Consider the following 6,667-nt stretch of genomic DNA (forward strand, 5'->3'; position numbering starts at 1 on the left):
ACAATGTATCCCCCCCCCCCCGCATGGTCTCTATCGTCATTTTGGCGTAGATACATACACATTGAGCTTTTTAAACAGAGAAATTCAACACCTCGTTTGGCGTCAATTTTTATTATGAATTAATACAATGACATTGTGATTCAATTTCATGGATGCAAAGCATTAATTGTGATATCACATAATGTCTATATTATTATCTCGTGCTTTGAGTGCCGAAAATTTTTGTAGCTGAGCGGGGGGGGGGGGGGGAATGTCGGCCCCCACCCCACCCCCTCTGGATCCACCCCTGTCTTCGAATTTCTACTGTTATGGATTCCTGTACGTGCTCCGTGTGTCGTTTCTACCTAACGTCTATCCTTTGTGCATCAATAACAAGGGAAACCCATAAGAGAAAATACTCGAGGGACCACATCAGAGAGCTATAGTCTACCAGGGAATTGTAATCATACAGATCCCTTTATGATTAAATAGTTTAGTTTGAAATAAGTGTCTTTTTGATATTGGGTCGAATACATCGGGCATATAAGATCATCGTTAAAATGTTTCTTAAATTTAATTTCATTTAAAAATATTGTGAAGCTTTGGGGAAAGTGGGTATTCAGTTGTTTCCTTGTATTTAAATGGTATGCGAAACATGTTTTCGTTTGTAGAGATACTCTGTAGATGAATGGAAAGTTATTTTGAAAGCCTTTCAAAAGCAATTTACACCACATCCCGAAGAAGATGTTGACGAATTTTATAATTGTGTCAAAGCGGTTTTTGGTCAAATCACCAATGTTAGATTACCGTACGTATTTTCAGATTATATTAAAATATAAATTATTACTAATACGGCATGTTATTGATTTTATGTTTTAAAATTTGTAGTACATGTGATCCTATTTTGTTACAGGTACTTTGATCAGTTTCAGAATTATCTGCCCTTGCCGGCCTTGTATTTTATGCTTGCTTGAATCATTATCGCCACATCACCCTTGCATACTCAAATTTCAGAATAATCTCCCTTGTACAACCCAACTATATTAATTTCCGATCATATGGAAATTCTGACATTTCAAATAAACATACACTTTTTCCTTATGCCCTGCTTCTGAGAGATACCGACCTTATTAAGCTGCTGTCTCGGAAAATATTTTCTTTTACTTATCTATGTTGATGCAAAAATGGAATGAAATGAAATGGGGTTTAACGTCCTAATGTTCCGCCCAGACTGGGCTAATGAACTATGCTATGATTGAAATACGCTTATATCGAATTCCAACTGCCAGGGGATATTTTACGTGCTCGCCAATCTGTGCTCGCCAATCGCGGATTTTCGTCCTTGTCCAGGCAGTCCGTCCTGGATCACTGACAAGGGGAAACCACGCCGAAAAAGTCCGATGAACTTTCTCGCGAAACAACGGTAGCGAAGTCTGTTGATGCATAAATACAGGATGTTAAACCCCAGTTCACTGCTTTTATATTACTAAATTTATGTCGATTCACATCTTTTCAATTTTAGGGACGATGTTGAGGAGGCTCTGCAAGAAGACTATCTGGAACTCTATATATTTTTCCGCTTATCTTTAAGTGATGCAGTCACCTATAAGGGTCACGCTGATCTAGTCAACGAGATACGGCTTCCTAACCGAGGTCCCTATATGGTAAGATCATTCGTTCATTTTCAAAGCATATTCCGGCGTGGTTCTACCATGTCAGTGGTTCAGGACGGACGCTGGCCTGGAATGGACAGTGTCTAGTTGTTCGGATGGGACGAAAACCCGGGGCCCCGTGTAGACAGGGACGTGCTTGTAAAAGAACCATTGTCAGTTGAAATGTGAAATAAGAGCAGTCTCTCTCCGGGCAACATTTCCCCCATAGCACATCGATTGGCGCGAGCAGAAAAGCAGAACGTTAAACCCGATTTCATATGATTTCATCATCGATATTATATTCAGTTGGCATCAAATTCAGGTATTTATTATATCATGGTTTGAACAATCATTTAAACATACATTATGCAAGAGCTAAATCTTCCTATGTCTTTCTTAAGGCCTGAAATGTTATGTAAACTATTACTTAGACTTGTGGGTGCGTGGGGCCTAGCATTGTGTCAAGTCACGTGGTTTTGACCCCAGACATGTACGTCGCAAGGAGTAGGATCGCATGTACAACCTTGTGGGTTTTCCTCAAACTGGTAAAGAACCCGTCAAGTAAGCGAATTATTGAAATACAATTATATCATATGTTAGTCCCGAAATGACATATTTTGAGTGGACATTACACCCTACCTCTCTCTTTGACAGGAATTTAATAATGCAGAAGTATATAAGGGTCATTTAAAAAAGATTCTGGATGTTGTAAGCGACCCGGAATGTAAAGATGGGCACTTGAAAAACATCGAATCAGTTTTAAGTGATATTGTTAAAGGCCTAGAGTAAGTATTGTTGCTATTATTGCATTTATGTCATCGACTATCTGAATCCTGATCGGTTCAGGATTGTTGTTTCCAAAAATAAAATCATTGCACTTATATTCTGTTATCGGTTTTGTTATTGCATTTATTCCATAGAATCAATTTTGAAGATTTGTTAGTAAGTCATCGCATTACCATTATACCATAAATACGATTCTTGACGATGTTATTAAAGGCCTACATTTCGTTCTGGAATTGTATTTATCGACTTCAGTTCTGAGGACTGTTATTAAAAGTCTAAAGTACGTTCTGTTATTGAAATTATACTATTGAATCGGTGCTAGAAAATGTCCAACTTTCCGTAATCGTATTGAAGTAATGGGTAGTATCCTGTAATTAGGTCTAAAGAGAATGCCCGATACTTGTATAAGACCGTTCGTTGACAATCTTAGTAAAATACAGATCTATATTTCATTGCGGTTATTTTTTATACTTTCGATGGTCTTCACTACATGAAGATCTGACCGGTTGTAGTGGAAGGAAGGACGCGTCAGAGGTCATATGAGCGGCTTTTGACCATATGGAGTCAGACATTTGGTTAACTAATCAGCGTTGATGTTTCTAGTGGGTTACCCACTGTTCCGTGCAACTCCCGCCCAAAAAATAAACCTCGCCGCAACAGACCTCACATCATCCAGAACGCGGGTTATTGTAACAACCCTTCCAGATCCTAGTGTAGTTAGCGCAAGTAAAACGAAATTTTGAACTTAAAAAAAAAACGAAACGAAATAGGGTCTGCCTTTTAATCAGACTGATGCATTGACAATATTTATATTACAGAGAAACTGATCAGCTTGAAAATATATGTGGAGACACGATGGATTTTATAGCTACATTGTGTAATAAAACTACAGGACCGGATATTACTTCATTGTTAAATATCATGGGTCAATACTATTCTGATGTTAAACCGAAACAGGTTCAGGTTGGTGATAATTGATATTTTCATTCAACACCTTTTCGGTTTTACGTGACTAGGAGTAGGATCGCCTATCCAACTTCGTGGGGTTTCTCCGGGTCCCTTGGTTTCCTTCCACTGATAAAGACCCCTACGCGCAAGCGAATTATTGAAAATAAAATGAATGATATGTTGGTCCCGAAATGACCTAGTTTGTGTCCAGTGGACGTTAAACCCATCTCTCTCTCTCTCTCTCTCTCTCTCTCTCTCTCTCTCTCTCTTGCAAAACCTTTTCTTAATGGACACCATACTCTTTATATGCCACCTATATGTACTCATAGGCATGTCACATATTCGATCGAAAATTTCATAACTATTTTGACACAGCCCTTTAAAGATCGTTATACTCTGCGTGTTTCGTCTAAAACATTTTCACGAATGACAATTCGGACTATCTTCGTCAAATAGTCTTTGGTATGCATAGATCTTAAATACAACATTCTCATTCAAATTCTATTGCGAAGGCTTGAAGTCAAATTCGGTTTTCTTAATCGAATTCCTTAAAAATCTATAAATATAATGTTTTCACAAATTCGATGTAAAGCTTCGTAACTGTGATATCGATTCTTAAAATTGTTACACTGTGACATTTGCAGGGCAAGACATCAATTTTCGATACGATGGCACCAAAGTTAGCAGTATTTATGGAAACATTACATGGCCACAGTCATTTGGAGGAGGGACGTTTAATAGGCTCTGCTTTTGATATTCTTGATAAATCAACAAAGAAGTAAGTAATAAAATGCATCAATGGTTCATGTATATACCTTTTATAAAAATTAAAGACCCTGTCCGTGATTTTAGCGCTAAATAATCCCTTGCAAACTACACTATTGTGAATATCAGTCCAAATTTGGCTCCGTTCTATTCAATATTTACAAAGATGGCATCTTTATTTGTCAAGGATCAAATTGCAGATTGCTATGATTTAGATCGGATCGAATCCCAACCGGTAGATTATCTAGCGTTGGCATGTTGATTTTGTTTCTGTCTACTCTTCGTTACATTCCAACTGCTATGTTCTTTTTACGTGCACGCCATTGTCCCATCTGAACGACTAGACGGCGTCTATAATCAGCAATTATATAAACAACTGCCATAACTAGAAGACCAAGAACACGCTACATATAGGTGCTTCAGTGAGATGCTGACTCTCTATTCATGGCTCTGGGGTTCGATCCCGGTATTTGCCTTCAAAGTACTTGGGAATTTAGATCTTAATGGGGAGGGGGGGGGCTGACAAGAAACAGCATATCCAGTATTTGAATAGGACGAATGTATAATGTTCTGATGAATTCAACTCAAATATTATAATTGGTTTTCAGGTGTAAAGAACACAGAGATTTGTGGATACGTTTATTAAAAACTGCCATAACTATATCCGGTTGCCATCGTGTTTTAAGGTCGTGTGTTGACAACATCAATAAGAGCGGTGGTTGGAAGGTAAACAACTGTAAAAGTATTTTTATGGATGTGTTTCCAGTGCTGTATCAATACATGGGCACGCTGGGCTGTTTCCTGGGGCACACAAGCAAACGGGGCCGTGCTAATGTATGTATGTTCTGACATGCTGTCAATAAATAAATACTATAGTATACACGGTTTAATTTTGTTCACCGGCCACCATTTCCATATTATTCCTGTGATTTGCTGTCAATGAAATGAAATGGGGTTGAAGGTTCTACTGTTCTGCTCCGACTGGGCTAATGAAGACGGGCATACGCCATACAGTGTTGAAATTTTGCCCTGACAGCGTTGCCGCGGCTTACTCTTATATCGAATTCCGACTGTCATTGTCAAGGGATATTTTACGTGCTTTCCAGTGTTTACACGAGACCTCGATTTTTCGTACCATCCGAATAACTAGACAGCTGGCCTTGTCAGGACCCCTGTCCTGCACCACTGATAAGTTTATTTGAACTCTATGAATGTCAGAACATTTGAATTGCACATATACAATAAAACTAGGCACAATATAGCTCCCCGCTGCTTCCCCTTTTCATTGAGACATTTAACATAGTTGGCTAAGTTGTCTGTGCATACTTCTTAATCTCACGGACACAGGGCAATTTCAATCACCATATTTTTCAGATGAACACCTCAAACAAAGCACAGTGCCCTTTAATTGATCATTTTGGTCCTTATTATTTTTACTTTCCTAAGGAATCTCAGGAAGACGCCGTCAAGATATATTCGTATTTTTCCCAAGTGCGCGTTGAACCAAAATCTGACGAGTTAGACAAAGAAGAAGAAAAACTATGCGAGGATTACAATTATTTCTTTGAGGAATTTCTAGAGGGTTTAAAGTAAGTTTTGTATTGCTGTTTATACAGACGATGGAATACTCTATGATTGAACGTTCCGGACTGCTCTCAGTCCCTCGAAGAAGGAATCAATCGGGTAACACATGCATATATTGAATATAATAGGTCTACAATCGTGGCTTATAACATACTTGAAACTTTGATTACGTCACGTTTCCGCTCAAACGACATTGGTATGTGACAGGAATCAATTCCCTGTCATTCGATAGCAGTCCGTCAATACGGAACGTTCTGGACTGACCATCGAGCAACTCCCCTCAGTTTGGTTCTTAAGTGTGTTCTTCGTCTTGAACTTGTTCTTGTCCTGTGATGTTAAGGGCATAGACCAATACTGTCCACTATTTGCGTTCATTTGTATATTATGGTGTGAAAAGGCGGTTTCAGTTTCAGCACTCTACGCTTCTTTAAAAGAATTGCTAAGTTTCAAGCCTTAATATGAACCGTTTGCGTACGGGGATACAAAACCTTTTATACACACGGTTTACAACGCATGAACCGACTGAAGAAGTAAATAGTCTAACCAACCACGACAGCTAAAATATTCGTTGTGTTTTACTGGCCAGATTATAGTATCCATCTTTGCCCTACCATAAAACACTCGACACCTCTACTCGTAGGAATTTACATAGCTTAGACAATTTGAAAGTATATTTATTTTGACGGATTGGTTTTCCTATGTTTTTTTTTATCTCTAGTGTGGCCTCGTTCAGCAATGTCATGACATAGATTGACCTGCTTATTCTACCACAAAACACTCGATACCTCATATGAATTTACTTAGCTTAGGAAATTTGAAAATATACATTTTTGACGGATTTGAATGCCTATGTTTTTCAGGAAGGCCAAACTAATCAGCCCTTTGATACCAGATTTAGTAGACTATTCGTTGAAGTTAATAGAGGGACAATTCAGTGGAATGTTTGAATCTGC

General features: G+C 38.5%; 1 protein-coding gene and 1 long non-coding RNA gene across 2 annotated transcripts in view; both read left to right on the plus strand.

The window, feature by feature from the left end:
- The window catches only part of LOC126828632 (hemicentin-1), a 280,950-nt gene that overhangs the window by 95,262 nt on the left and 179,021 nt on the right, over positions 1–6,667 (plus strand). The gene's annotated exons all lie outside the window — the stretch shown is intronic.
- LOC126828794 (uncharacterized) lies at positions 675–2,369 on the plus strand. The gene is made up of 3 exons (XR_007683240.1): positions 675–787; positions 1,502–1,643; positions 2,286–2,369. It is a non-coding gene; the product is annotated as an uncharacterized LOC126828794 (long non-coding RNA).

Source organism: Patella vulgata, chromosome 1 (genome assembly GCF_932274485.2).
Source record: "Patella vulgata chromosome 1, xgPatVulg1.2, whole genome shotgun sequence".
In the NCBI taxonomy this organism is placed as follows: domain Eukaryota; kingdom Metazoa; phylum Mollusca; class Gastropoda; family Patellidae; genus Patella; species Patella vulgata.